This window comes from Lissotriton vulgaris, unplaced genomic scaffold (assembly GCF_964263255.1).
Source record: "Lissotriton vulgaris unplaced genomic scaffold, aLisVul1.2 SCAFFOLD_1226, whole genome shotgun sequence".
NCBI lineage: Eukaryota > Metazoa > Chordata > Amphibia > Caudata > Salamandridae > Lissotriton > Lissotriton vulgaris.
This window is the reverse complement of record NW_028253029.1, coordinates 303,414-318,922: the sequence shown is the minus strand read 5'-3', so window position 1 is coordinate 318,922 and position 15,509 is coordinate 303,414. Positions and strand designations below refer to the sequence as shown.

Below are 15,509 nucleotides of genomic sequence, written 5' to 3'. Positions count from 1 at the left end.
ACGCTCCCAGATAACCTTGCTATTCTTCGATTCTGGCCAATATTGGCACAAGTAGGATGCTGGCAACCCCTCCCAGCACCTGCCCTTCTCTCTTCCATCCAACCTGATGAATCTCAACGGAGAACATCACCCAAGATAAACGGCATGCTCTTAAATTGCAGGTCAGCAGTCAAGCACGCCACTGAAATTGCAGATGATATACTATTACATGAAACTGACATCTGATTTCTGACGGAATCCTACCCTAATGACCATCCATCCCCTATCATTGACCTCACTCCACCGGACTTCTCAATCATTTGTCGTGACATGTAGGGCCATACTGGTGGAGGAATTGCTATCATTCACAAATCTGACCTGATCTTAAAACCCTTCCGAACCACCAAATACTCCACTTTCGAATATCTAGGAGTCAAACTCGCCTCCAAAGTATCTAATCCTATCAACTTCCACTCCATCTATCACCCCCCAGGAGAAAAAAGAAATTCTTTGAAGATTTAAAAGACGTAATAACACTAAACTCCCTGAATGAATCCACCAAAATTATTCTTGAAGACTTAAACTTACACTTAAATTATACTGAAGCTACAACAATATAAACCTTATACACCCTCCTCAAATCAAATGGCCTCACACAAATCCAGCAAAGAGCAAACTCATAACAAAGGCTTGAACCTCAACACAATCATTGCCAATTATAATTCCTTATCCCTCCACTCCATCCTACCCTTGGATTGGACTAATCACCACCTTATCTTATTTACACTTAATAACATCCAACCAAAGCACCCAACCCTGACTAATCGTCCGAAGCACTGAGTGAGGAATTATCACCAAATTCCCCAATCAGAATTTGAATCCCTAATCAGTTCTCAAATTATTCCTACTCCTGACCTAATTTCAAATGATGACCTTGCCTCCCACTACAACAATAAAATGGCAGAAGTTCTTAATACTGTCAACCCTTTAAAACTCAAAAATTCATGAAGCATTCCTTCAAGATCCTGGTTCAATAAAGACCTTAATATGGAAAGACAACAACTTAGACTGACTGAAAGGATCTGGAGACAACAACCCTCCCTGAACCATCTCTCCCTCCTCCAAGTTGAACACCTAAAATACAAGAAACACATCCACAGAGAGAAATCTTTCATTTGAGCTCAACTAGACTGCTCTAGAAACAGCCCTAAAGACCTTTTCAATATCATCAAACAACATGCTTCCATGTTCCCACAGCATGCATCTGTAACCTCTGTAGAACGCTGTGATGAGTTTGCCAAATTCTTTGCAGAAAAAATAACAAATATCAAACTTTCTCTCATCCCCACCACTTCCCCACTACCACCTACCTCTGCCTGTTCCCCAATCAAAGATGATTACAACACCACCTCATCAATGACTAACAAACATCTCCTTAAACTTGTCCACAAGACTAATCAGAACACCAACAACAACAACATACAACTAAAAAATAATGTATCCTGGACCAAGTTTGACAATATCTCGGAAGAAGAGGTCAGCAAAATACTTGCTTGCATAAAACCATCATCTCACCTCTCGGATCCTCTTCCTTCTTCTCTAGTCAAAAATCTTAGACAGATAATTTTCCCTACATGGACAAAAATCATTGCCTTCTCATATTCAACAGCTCGATGCCGACCTCACTTAAACTCGGCCAAGTCACACCATTATCAAAAAGCCAGAAGCTGACCCGAACAACCTAAACAATTTTATACCAATAAGTAACCTCACTCTTCTCGCCAAAACTGTTGAAAAATGTGTACTATCTCAATTAAACAACCATATTGGTTGAATTCAGCTTACATGACACCTTCCAATCTGGGTTCAGGAAAAGCTGTAACACAGAAACTGCAATCCTGCACCTAATTGATGATATTTACAGATCTCTTGATGATGGTAAGGTCTGCCTCCTAATCCTCCTAGACCTCTCAGCAGGTTTTGATACAATCAGCCACAACATCCTGCTAAACACCCTCTCACAGCGTGCAGTCATCAACAGAACTGTCCTACAGTGGTTTGCCTCATACCTTAACCAACGATCTCACCTAATCAAGCTAAACAATTCCACCTCACAAGCAGTTTCGGTCCCACAAGGAGTCCCCCAAGGATCAATCCTATCCTCTGCCTTATTCAACTTCCACATGGAACCCCTCACAGACATATTGAAACAGGCCAGCCCGCGTACCATCTCTATGCAGACGACACTTAACTCTACATCAAAATATCGTCACTTAAAGATATTCACCACCTGAACAACTCAGTTATCAAGGTACAATCCTGGCTGACTGTTAACCATTTAATACTTAACCCCAGCAAATCCAAATTTTCCTCGTTCAGACAAGAGGAAATTCTCAGCCTATTCACAACTGGCTCAGTAATCTTGGTGCATCAAACTGTAAACTATCTATCTCTAAATCTGTAAAGTCTCTAGTGATTACACTTGACAAAGACCTGAACATGAAAGATCACATTAATGCCTCAGCAAAAAAATGCCCTCTACCCTCTAAAACACCTCAAAAAAATCAAGCCCTTTATCCCCCCTGATGACCCAAAGTTGGTAGTTCAATCCCTAGTCCTCTTCAAACTGGACTACAGTAACTCAACCATCACAGGCGCACCAAAGAACCACCATATCTCTATGAGGTCTACATTCAACGCAGCGGCTAAACTACTCTCCTGGGAAGGATGTTGTGATCACATCACTCCTACACTGAAGAAACTCAACTGGCTACCTAGCGAAGCAACAAGCATTATAATTTTTTTTTTAATTGTATTTTATTTCTTTATTAGGTTTCGCCTGGCGTCCACTGCGCAGCAGTGTTCGCGCAGGCGAAATCCTTTGTTTTGCAGTACGGGGCTTTGTCCCGCCTGTCTCTTCCATTGGCTAGCTCCATAAATGGAGGCTAGCCATTGGAAGAGAGATGCGTCAGTCATTGTGGGAGCAGATTCGTGGGCGTTCCGGTGATTTTTTCGCTCTCCGCCTCTTTTCGTGCGTCATGCGGCGTTGGGCGGTTAGTTTTTTTTTGTCTCGCCATGTTTTGGTCATTTCCAACGTGTGCTTTGCAGGGGTGGGCTGCACAATTTTACTTTCCTTGATTTGGTAGCAGGTAAGCGGCATTTTGTACTATTTTTTTTATCCCGTTCCCACCCCCCCTCCCGCTGTCCATTTGTTCATTCCCGCCCCCCTCTCGCTGTCCGTATGCCTGTTAACCCGCCCCCCTCCCGCTGTCCGTGTGCCCTTTCCCGCCCGCCCTCCCTCTGTTCGTGTGCCCGTTCGACTCCGTGGCCCGTCTCTCGCTAGACTTTCACCCAAAGTGTCTCCATAGCTGCAGCAGGCAGGGGTGAAGGGACTCCAGGCAAAGTACACGCAGGAGTGTTTTGGAATAACTGGCAGGGGCATAGCTTGGTAAGTAAGATTAGGGTTATGGGGGTGGGTTTCAGATTTTCAAAGCAGAGGAAGAGTGTGCTTTTGTGTTTTTGTAACAATTCCTTGTAAAAGCCGACATTCACCTAAGCATACCAGACTGAAAGCCCCCCTCCCGCTGTCCGTGTGCCCGTTAACCCGCCCCCCTCCCGCTGTCCGTGTGCCCGTTCCCGCCCCCCTCCCGCTGTCCATGTGCCCGTTCCCTCCCGCTGTCCGTGTGCCCATTCCCGCCTCCCCTCCCACTGTCCGTGTGCCCGTTCGACTCCAAGGCCCGTCTCTCGCTAGACTTTCACCCAAAGTGTCTCCATGGCTGCAGCTGGCAGGGGTGAAGGGACTCCAGGCAAAGTACACGCATGAGTGTTTTGGAATAACTGTTAGGGGCGTAGCTTGGTAAGTAAGATTAGGGTGATGGGGGTGGGTTTCAGATTTTCAAAGCAGAGGGAGAGTGTGCTTTTGTGTTTTTGTAACAATTCCTTGTAAAAGCCGACATTCACCTAAGCATACCAGACTGAAAACCTCTGTTCCCAACCATTTTCAAGAAAATGTATTTATTAGGGGTGTAACTCTCCCAAGTCCCCGAAGCTACGCCCCTGCTAACTGGCGGCGTTAACATAAGAGATAAAGTTTTAAAGAAGAATATGTTAATACACAAGTGAACGTAAATGACCAGCATCAAGGCTTGTTTCGTTAGGATTTAACTCTGTTCGCTGTGCCACTTTTGCAGGTGTAGGAGTGACCAGCACCTTTGTGAGAGATAATGGGGCAGCACTTACAAAACATATCTTAAGCGTGAACAACATCGAGGCCACGGGTGGAAACACACTCACTCACTCTCACACACAAACTCTCACACACACTCACTTGTTTTTGCAGCGAGATGGCTGACGTTTCTTTTATTTGCAATGTCAAGATTAGGGAGAGCTCCCACAGGGCCTGGGCGCATGACGACTTCTCCACAAATTGTTCTGTGGAAGAGACACAAGGGGGCGCTGTACTTGCTTCCCTGCCCCCTGGCTGTGCTTGCTTCCCTGCCCCCTGGCTGTGCTTGCTTCCCTGCCCCCTGGCTGTGCTTGCTTCCCTTCCCCCTGGCTGTGCCTGCTTCCCAGCCCCCTGGCTGCTCTTGCTTCCCTGCCCCCTGGCTGCGCTTGCTTCCCTGCCCCCTGGCAGCGCTTGCTTCCCTGCCCCCTGGCTGCGCTTGCTTCCCTGCCCCCTCGCTGCACTTGCTTCCCTGCCCCCTCGCTGTGCTTGTTTCCCTGCCCCCTCGCTGTGCTTGCTTTGCTGCCCCCTCGCTGTGCTTGCTTCCCTGCCCCCTCGCTGGGCTTGCTCTCCTGGGTGTGTGTGTGTGTGGCTCTGGGTGTGTGGGTGTGTGTGGCTCTGGGTGTGTGTGGCTCTGGGTGTGTGTGTGTGGCTCTGGGTGTGTGGATGTGTGTGGCTCTGGGCGTGTGGGTGTGTGTGGCTCTGGGTGTGTGGGTGTGTGTGGCTCTGGGTGTGTGTGGCTCTGAGTGTGTGGGTGTGTGTGGCTGTGTGTGTGGCTCTGGGTGTGTGTGTGTGTGGCTCTGGGTGTGTGTGTGGCTCTGTGTGTGTGTGTGGCTCTGGGTGTGTGTGTGTGTGTGGCTCTGGGTGTGTGGGTGTGTGTGGCTCTGGGTGTGTGGGTGTGTGGGTGTGTGTGGCTCTGGGTGTGTGTGTGGCTCCGGGTGTGTGGGTGTGTGTGTGGCTCTGGGTGTGTGGGTGTGTGTGTGGCTCTGGGTGTGTGTGTGTGTGTGTGGCTCTGTGTGTGAGTGTGTGTGTGTGTGTGTGTGTGTGGCTCTGGGTGTGTGTGTGTGGCTCTGTGTGTGTGTGTGTGTGTGTGTGTGTGTGTGTGGCTCTGGGTGTGTGTGTGTGTGTGTGTGTGTGTGTGTGGCTCTGGGTGTGTGTGTGTGGCTGGACCTGGGTGTGTGTGTGTGGTAGTAATTGCTATCTGCTGAGCTCGTCTAGTAGGGTTAAATAGGTCTTACATTTGCGAGAGATTAAGCTGTTGGCAATGTAAATTACAATGCCATTTATTTATCTGTTTTCAAAACCAACACATAAATAATCTTTTTTGTCATTTACAATGCCAGTAGCTCTAACTTTTGCAAAGGCGAAACCGTTGCATTGTAAATGCTTGTTTGAACAAGGAATCATGTACTGAATTTATTTAAAATCTGCTTTGTCATAAGTCAAAGCTTACATGTCTGTAAACATCAAGATAAACATTGTTTAATTTTACAATTTGCTAGACAAACATGTCTTACCCTGAAAGGATGTGTCTGGTTGTTGCCATATCTGTGCTTCAAACACTGTTCCTTTACAGCTCACATGATACCCAGTAAACATCTTTCAACGTGGTGTAAGTCAAAAGCAAGGCCATTTTAATGAGTGCAGTTTTCATACCTTAATGATGTAATCCATATATAACAATACTATTGTGAAAAACTATACAATTCAGCAAAATGTAAAATTTGGTCCTGCACTGAAAGACCTTCTAGCCAAGTTGTTTACATATATTCAGTTCACAGGCATGTACTCAACAAAATCACTTTAACAACGTTTTATGGTCTATGCTTAAAAAGTATGTTTCCTACTTACACTAATTTATGAAATATAACAACCTAGGCAATTCAATACTTGAGGCTCATGGGACAGTGACAAAGGAGAAAAAATTACTAAATAAATCCAAAAAAATCAGTGACTTGAATTTTATTAACAAGAAAAATGATCAAGAAAAATGATTGTTTTTTCAGCCGTCAGAAAAGGAATGCCAAGTAAACAATAAATACAATGTGCTCTCTCCCATATTGACATATTTACACTTGAGTATTTAGCTTATGTGTAGGTTTCTCTAAAAAATTGTATGTGAGCCACCTATCAAAGCACCCAAAATATAGAAAGCTGGAATATATCTGCGGCAGTTGAAATGTAGAAAGAAAGCATTTACTAGGAATCAGCGTTGATTTTTCTTTTTACTCTACAATGTAACATACATTTCATATTTAAAAAAAAAATCAAAATGCCACTTTGGAAAGATTTATACATGCGACAGATCGGCTGTGTTCTATTATTGTGAGATGACTGCATATTTAGACACAATAAAATCACCGTTAGACGCGGCCTGCCCATCTTCTTCTTGCACAGATCCATGTGGCACAAATTGTCAATACTGGGTACAGTCACAGACAGATCGTATTAGGATACACAATTTGATAAGAAAAATACTTTTTTCATTTAAAATGTTTAAGGGCCATATGTATCATCCTGACCATTTGCAATTTCTAAATAGTGATTTTTAAGGAATCGCTATTTAGAAATCGCAAAATGGTATGTATGTAGGAAATCGCTTCTTTTTAGCGATTCCTTAACATTCCTAAATTGCGATTAGCAAATTGCTAATCGCAGATTTCCCATTCATTTCTATGGGCCAGGAGGCCCATAGGAATGAAGGGGTAATTTGCGATTAGCAATTAGCTAATTGCAATTTAGGAATATTTTCAAGGGTGCAGGGGTGTCACAAGAACACCCTGCTGCACCCCTGAAAATGACATGTGTTGGCATATGGCGCCCATACATGCCCTAAGGGCATGTATGAGCGTCATGTGGCACCTTTGGATTTTAAATAAATTGCTTTATTAAAAGAATTTGCAACTTACCACCACCTAGAAGTTGGTGGTAATTTGCGAATCCTTATGGGCATTTTTGCATTCATTTTCCGTTGATACATTGCATTTAAGGAATCGCACAATTTGCGATTCCTTAAGTGCAATCGCAAAATAAGGTATAGCAAATTTTGCGATTCCTTATTTTGCTGCCAAAATGTGTCATACATACCATTTAGCAAATTAGCATTCGCAAAGGCCAAAATTCTGCGAATTTCGGCCTTTGCGAATGCTAATTTGTTTGATACATATGGCCCTAAGGGGCACATGCATCATTGTAGGAATTTGCATTTCCTAAATTGCGAAAATTAAGGAATCGCAATTTAGGAATTGCAAAATCCTATGCATCAAGAAATCCTAAAAATGTTTAGGATTTTTTAATTTTCTGAATTTGCGATTCCTTAATTGCGAATCGCAATTAAGGAATGGCGTTACATTGATTCCTATGGGCCTAGAGGCCCATAGGAATCAATGCCGTTTTGCATTTCTTTTTTTTGGAATTCGCAATTTGTTGATACATTGCAAGGGTGCAGAGGGGGTCCAAAGGACACCCCCCTGCACCCCTGAAATGTATTTTAAAGTGCATGTTTCAGACACACACATGTCCTAAGGACATGTGTGTCTGTAACATGACACTTTCCAAAATGCATTTTTGTGCTTTTTGAAAGAATTTCGCAAATTAACACGAGGGTCAACCTCGTGTTAATTAGCACTTCCTATTTCAAAATTCGCATTTTCACACTTTTTTTTTTAAATTGATGCATTGCATTTAAGGAATCGCACAAATGCGATTCCTTAAATGCCTTTGCATTTTTAGGAAATGCAAAAAAAAGCGAATTTTGAAAAATTGTTTCATGCATCCCAAAAACGTATTTAGGAAGTGCAAACGGCCGAATTTACCGATTCGCACCGTTTGCACTTCCTAAATAGGTTGATGCATGTGCCCCTAAATCCCCAAGATAAAATCATTTCTTTTCACAGTTGCCCAAAACTCGCCTCGAACAATAAACAAAGCTTCGAATGGATTGTAGTGTTTGGCACATCCGTATTGACTAAGAGGCCTCAAGGTATTCCAGTGCGATGTCGTAGCAGAACCTGTACTGTTCCGGTGTTTCCACCGTGTTTGGTTTGCTGTTACGAAGAGTCTTTACTGCATGAAAAACATCAACGACGTTTTGTCTTTTGATCATGTCGCAGACGATGCCAATCGCGCAAAACATTCCACTGCGACCTCCCCCATTTAAGCAGTGAAGAATGGTACGACCGTCACGTTCCTCCTGCCACTTGTCAACCTGGAGGATCAACTTCAGGAAAGATCGCTTGGAACCTGGAACTTCTCTGCCTGGAGGCCATCCCAGGTACTGGAACTGCTGCACCACCAGATAGCCTTCCTGCGGTCGGTTCAGATGGCATATCCTGAAAATCCTGTTCACCACATCACAGTCCATTGAAGACGACATGCATTGCACTTGTATGGGGCCGTATCTCCGCATCCCTTCTTCCGGCCAATACTGTGGGCAGCCCTGAGCCAAGTCTACCTCATTAAGCATCACCAGTGACGTGCAGCCGTAGTCGTACACTAATCTCCAATAGTCCTTGACGGTGTTTGGCAACGGGTGCTGCGTGACAATGAAAGCGGCAGGCTGCCTGTAGCTGTCCACTACAGCAGCGTTGATGTAGTTGCTACTTTCCCCATCAGTTGTGATTAAGAAAGGCAGGCATCTGTCGGGAGGCAGTGGGTCCATGAAGCGGTTCTTCTCACGGTTCCTTGGCAAGCAAGCTACACTGCAGTCTTCTGCTTGAAGTCGTGGAGTCACCGAATTCAGGGTCTGAAATTCGTCTTTGAGGTGTGACGAGTTGGTCTTAATCATATCAAAATAGGCTGCTTTGTATTCACAGACCGGAACGGCAGTTTCCCCACATAAACAGGCTTCCAAGATGGCATCGTGAATAAAAATGTATTGTTCCTCGGTTTGAACCATATTGATGCGCCGAGACCGTAGCGCCTTCACGTAGTTGTATATGTCCACAACCCCTTCTCTCTCCGCCATATCAAGCGTAATGTCGATCACGATGTAACAACCAGTTCTGCCAGCGCCAGCACTGCAGTGAACTACAATGGGTCCCGCACTGGGGGGCGTTGAAATCTTCGCTCGCCGGATGAAAGACAGGAGACCTGTCGCATGGTGAGGGACGCCATGATCTGGCCAACCAGTGAAGTGGAACTGCTTCACCTCGCGGATTTCCTTGCACCCTCCGCTTTCAAGAGTGAGCGTCCTGATGACATATTCTGCAAGGGGCTCCGTTTCCACGCACGTCACTTTGAAGTCGCCGTAAACTTCGGTGTCATCTGGCCAATACTTGTAGCACTTGACTCGCCCAACTTCAACCAAGTTTGTCAGCATCACAATGCAGGCAGACCGCTCCTGCCAGACCATCCTCCAGAAATCACAAACCGTTTCGTGAACTGGGCCTTGCGTCGCGATGTAGTGGCCGGGTCTCTGATACCCATCTATGAAGTTGGCATTAATGTAATCTGTGGATGGGTCACCCTCAGCGGGGTGCAAGACGACACGGGAGTGATCATAAGCGAGAACATGGCCATATCTGTTTTTCGTTCTGTTTTGATCTTTCTTAGCAACATCCCAGGAAGCAGACTGTCCTTCGAAAAAACTCTCGTGCTCTTCTTTGAAACCGTAGCTGTCTGAGGTCTTCATGAGGTCGATGTGCTGCGGGAAATCGGCCACTCTAATCGCTGGATGCAACTGGCCAGCCGGATATGACGATTCGGTCCCTTCGGAGACATGGCGCGGGACGTCCATCAAGTGATTGGCTTCTGTTGCACTTCCCGCGTGGTATTCATCGAGTACAGCAGTCGGCACAAGGGAATCATTTGGCGGTCTCTGGGTGAAGTCAGGCGAGTCCATGACGGTGACGTCGAGCGGGTCCTCTGCGTGAAGTGTGCTTTGGGCTGCGTAGCTCCGATCCGTCGCGTTCACCATGTGGGTCATTTCCTGACGCGTGTTGCCAATGGCATCCTTCCGTTTTTTGGCTAGCTTGAGGGAGTAGGAGTAAGGGTAGTAGCTCCTCCTCTTTTTGACAGTTAATATGACAACTAGGAGGAGTAGGACGAATGCCAGAATCCCTCCACTGATTCCTGCGATCTTCATCGCGCGATTCGCCTGCTTTGCCTGGTCTGGGATCACCTCTGGCTCTTCCGTTGCTGCTGCTTCCTGCGCCAGCTTCTAGATGGGTCCAGGGTTGGATTGGGATTGAAAATCAAACAAATCGGCCCACATTGGTATAATCACTCCTCAAATCACTGCTATGGCGTAATCATATAAAAAAAACTTTAGGAGGAGGGGTAAAAAAAAATGCACGCGTAAGTTTACAGTGGTGAAACAAGTTCAACCACTTCTACTCAGGCCCCCTACCCCGCTCAGTATGTGCACACATTAATGGGCTGGTCAGCGAGACAAAATGTGTGTGTCTTGTAAAACGCACTGCTACCCGGAGGCGTCCTGGCGCTGTAGACCGCTGGGGAACCCGTCTTGGCTTTCCCTGTGAGATGTTCCCTCCTGGGTATCTCCAAGGTGAAACCAGGCATCCCCGGCGTCTGTGGGGGGCCGTTATGGAGATGAGGCAAGCTAATTCCCAGAGTTGCCGAGTGTGATCCCTGGTTAGAGTAGGCACTGAGGCGAGAATTATCAAGTCCGCTGACCCTGGTTCACGACACTGCCTCGTCAGGGATTGAACCCTGGTCCCGGGCCGTTCTCTGCTTCCAGGTCTGCCGCCTCTAACCAGTGAGCCACACCACTCCACACAAAGGGAGTGACACCTCTTGCCTGTTGCTAAACGGAGGTAATGAGCGCCCATCCGCCTCTAGAAAGGCCACTCAGACACCTACTGGGCCGCTGGCTGTATTCGAACAATGGAGACAGCGCCCAAATGGCCAACCCAGACTGCTAAAAAAAGAGGCCCACAGCACACTCGGACACCGACCCCTCGGGCATTGCCCGAATGCCCGCGTTACCAATCCGACGCTGGATAGGTCCCGACTCCCGCCGCCCGGTTCTGACTCCTGCATTCTCCAGCAACAATCATTTTCAAAGGGCTTGCATAACCCCTAAGTTCTTAATACGGAGAAATCAAACTCCCCCGCTAACAAACTTCCAAAAACTGGACAAAAGAGCCCCCCTGTGAAGGTCTAACAATCTACTCCTGGTTCCGCACAATTTCAAAAAAGAGAAAGCACTTGCCCATTCTCTCTCTGGAAATGCCCCATGAATTTGGAATAGCCTACCCCAGGAGCTACGTGAGAATCAATCATTCCTCTACATCTGTAAAAAAGCATAAATTATTTCTTCTCAAGAAATATCTGAACACTCCCTGTAAAAAAAACTCTCTACTGCCTCACATTCCACACTACCTCCAGAACGATCAGATCAGTCTCGCCTCCTTCAACTGAGAAACCAGATGTATGACGTTACAACGCATACTTTTACCACGCATGCATTTAGAACGCGGTTTTTACATCGCAAACCTTTACAATGCATAGCGCTTTGGAGTGCTCGATAGTGAAAAGTTTAATTTACTATTCCAACTCCAGTCCCCGTGGACACTAGGGAAGGTGTTGGATAGTAAATTAAACGTATTCCCTATCCTAGAGCGCCCCCCAGCGCAATGCGTTGTAATGGTTTGCGTTGTAATGGTTGCGTTGTAATGGCAGTGCGTTGTAAAAGTTTCGTTGTAAAGGTTGTTCACAGAGAAACCCAACATCTCTACCTCTGGAAATTACTATTCTTCTACTATTCTACGTTTGCTTTGTACTACCCTGTATGCCTATGGTTTGTTTGTGCTCTCCATGGAAATTGTGTGCCTATGCAATCTTTGTGAAGCGCTCTGATACCCCGTGTCAAGTCTGCGCTACGTAAAACTAAAAAAATACAATACAAATAAATATGGTATCCCAGGCATGAGCAGAAGCCTTAGGTTGCCACCTACTGGTGGCACCAAGTTAATACAAAATACCTGAAATGTACCTTTCATAACTGCATGCTGAGTGCTCCAGAAGTTATATTTGTATTTTACTTACATTTTTCTGAGGGTAGGGGTGAAGGTCATACATTAAGACCGTGGTTCCCAAACTGTGCGCGGCGGCACCCCGGTGCGCCGTTATGAGTGGCCAGGGGCACCGCGGCACGATGTGGGAAATTGCAGTCGCAGCGCTAGAAATTTAGAAATGCCACCTACATAATCGTGGAAAATCCACCGCTTTAAGGAAACAGGAATGGAAAGCAGGGGTAGTTTGGGGTAGTCTGATCTTTAAGAAATATGCAGAGTGGAGCTGCAGGGGCTCTTAGAAGGGGTGAAACAACAGCAAGGCCTCATTAACATGCAAATGGTCTTTTAAAGACCTGTGAAGTGCTCGGGTGCGGCTGCGTGTGTGCCCGGGAAGCGTCTCATCCCAGGCTGCCACACACGACAGGGGGGGGGTGAAGCCCTTTGAGTCCAATGGGTGTTGCGCGCCTGAGTCCGAGGGCACAAAGAGAGCAGGCATGGAGATAATGGATAAAGGGAACGAAGGAAGCAGACATGGAGGAAAGGGGCAGTCTTAGGGCACGAAGGGAGAAGGCATGGAGGAAAGGGGCAGTCTCAGGGCATGAAGGGAGAAGGCATGGAGGAAAGGGGCAGTCTTAGGGCACGAAGGGAGAAGGCACGGAGGAAAGGGGCAGTCTCAGGGCACGAAGGGAGCAGGCATGGAGGAAAGGGGCAGTCTCAGGTCACAAATGGAGCAGTCATGGACACAAGGAGCAGACTGAGTGCACAAAGGGATCAGGCATGGATAGAAGGGGGAGTCAGAAGGCATCTATAGAGATGGCATGGACAGAAGGGGTAGTCGGAGGTCACGAAGAAAGGAGGCATGCACAGAAGGGGCAGTCTGAGGGCGTGGAGGCAGGAATGAACAGAGGGGGCAGTCAGAGTGCACGGGCAGGTATCGACAGAAGGGGTAGTCAGGGGTATGGGGCAGACACTGACAGAAGGGTAGTCTGAGGGCCCGACAGAAGCAGGCATCGATACTAGGAGCAGACTAAGTGTACAAAGGGAGCAGGCATGGAGAGAAGGGTAGTCTGAGGACACAAAGGGAGCAGCATGGATAGAAGACACAGTCAGAGGACACAAAGGGAGCAGGCATGGAAAGAAGTGACAGTCTCAAGACACGAAAGGGACAGACATGGGTAGAGGGGGCAGGAGAGGTCACAAAGGGAGCAAGCATAGGCACAACGGGCAATCCTAGCGCAGGGCCAGCCACAAGGCATAAAACATGAGACGGGGGAGACATCCAGGGGCAGGGGGAGAAGGTTGGCAGGGAGAGGGAGAGGGTGGCAGGGGGGAGAGGGTGGCAGGGTTCTGGCAGACAGGGGGGGGGGATGACAGGGGTGTATTAAATGAATTTCAGCGTGCGTGTTAGCCTGTTGGGTGCATTTTTCGTCCAGTATGCAATGATAACACTGAGTGGCTCCTTCTTAACTTGGTGGAATTTAACTCCAGATTAACCGAGAGTTCTACTGGGTTTGGTCTAGAATAGATTAGAAAATGATGATGCCCTGTCTGTAAACGCACATTTGAAGATGTTTTTTAAACAAAATACACTTTTTTTAAATTTCATTGTAAATGCATATTCTATATATTCAATAGGGAATATGCATTTACAATTAAATAAAAAGAAAGTGTATTTTGTTTAAAAAACATCTTCAAATGTGCGTTTACAGACAGGGCCATCGTCATTTTTCTAATCTATTCTAGACCAAACCCAGTAGAACTCTCGGATGGTCCCTGAAAGGGGAAGGCATTCAAATATTACTGAAACATCAGTATGGTCACTGGCTTCAATACAGCCTCCCACGCCTGAGTTCACGACGCATTTACACTCTCGATGAGAGAAAAGATATCAGCACATAAAACAAAAGTTTGTTTTTCCCCTTTTACAACTGTTATCTTTTTATTTTGTTACAAATATGATTAAATACCTTCATTGCATCCCAATTAATTTAAGGAAGACAACAGAAAGAACTCCCGAGGTCGGGCTTACATCCCCACCCACCCCCATCCACAGGTGAACAAATGGGGGGGAGCCACGGCCAACTGCCAATTAGGTCAAGGGAGGCACGGGTCAAAAAAGTTTGGAAACCACTGCATTAAGGTAATAGGAGGCAGTGTCCTAGGCAGCCCCTCCAAATAATAAATATGGTCCCATTAAAAGCGAGAGGACTGTGTCAAAATGACACTATCTTCCAGGCACCAGAAATCTTTTCCCCACCATGAAAATGAGGTGCATGAAGCCCGAATGTACACGCTTCTGTCACCTAATAGAGAGTGCCGATGGGGGGGGACTAAACATCACTTTGGTGAAAAATGGGCACTTTCCATTAGCAGAAGAAAGCAGTGCTTTAAATGGGCCGGTACTGTCCGGTATAGAGTACTAGCACTTTTTTTTTGTTACCTGCACTTCTCAAGAAAGACCTAATACTTTTAATTGGAAAGTACCGGCACTTCTCAGAAACAAGCAGGTACTCTGGTACAGAGTACCTGCACTTCTATTTTTCCAGTCAAGCACTGGAAGAAAGACCTGTGGCTGTCCACACACCTTTCAACCTGTGTGTTCCAATGAGCAGACCTGGACCCTCCCAGTGCATAGACCAGTGGGGGTCCAATGTATGTCCAGGAGGGCCGGATATGGATCAGGATAGTTACTTAGGATAAATGGCATTTAATTTATCTAGACGGAACTCATGCGGCAACTGGTTGTCATGAAAATCTGGCATGGACCCAGCAGTCCTGGAGGAACTTAGGCCATCCCTAGTTTATGTATAGCGTGAACTCAACCCGAGGTATGGGAGTGCTTTACATTAGCACTAGTTACATTACACATGAACACATTCTTTCTTGGTAGGCACGGGGAGATTAAGTGATTCGCCCAGGATCACAGGATGTTGAGCCGAGACTCGAACCTGGTTCTCCAGTTCAAAAGTTGGCTGCTCTGGCCTTTATTCCACATCCTTTCTTTGACAATTTGTGTATAACAGTATTCCAGGCTAAAAAAAACTTCTGCGACCTATGCCGTTTAGTATAAAAGCTGGAGCCTTACAGAGAAATGAGATTGCAAACCAAAGTAATCAAGAAAGAATGGATTCTCCCAACAAAAGGGGGGTGGGGGCGGCGCCACTGCCTGGCATCCGGCTACTCTGTATGTAACAGCGCCGCAAGACTTGCCATATATATATATATATATATATATATAAATGCTGCAATACCATAAAACGGTTCCGCCACAGGGCGCCCGTTCTCAGTATATGCGATATGGAATAATTAATATTTAATAATATACGCAT

At 46.3% G+C, this 15,509-nt stretch overlaps 1 protein-coding gene and 1 pseudogene across 1 annotated transcript in view; both read right to left on the bottom strand.

Moving 5' to 3' along the window:
- The window catches only part of LOC147661186 (copine-7-like), a 398,468-nt gene that overhangs the window by 354,340 nt on the left and 28,619 nt on the right, over positions 1-15,509 (bottom strand). The window lies entirely within an intron of this gene.
- Positions 8,076-15,509, bottom strand: part of LOC147661185 (receptor-type tyrosine-protein phosphatase kappa pseudogene) — a 124,658-nt pseudogene continuing 117,224 nt past the window's right edge.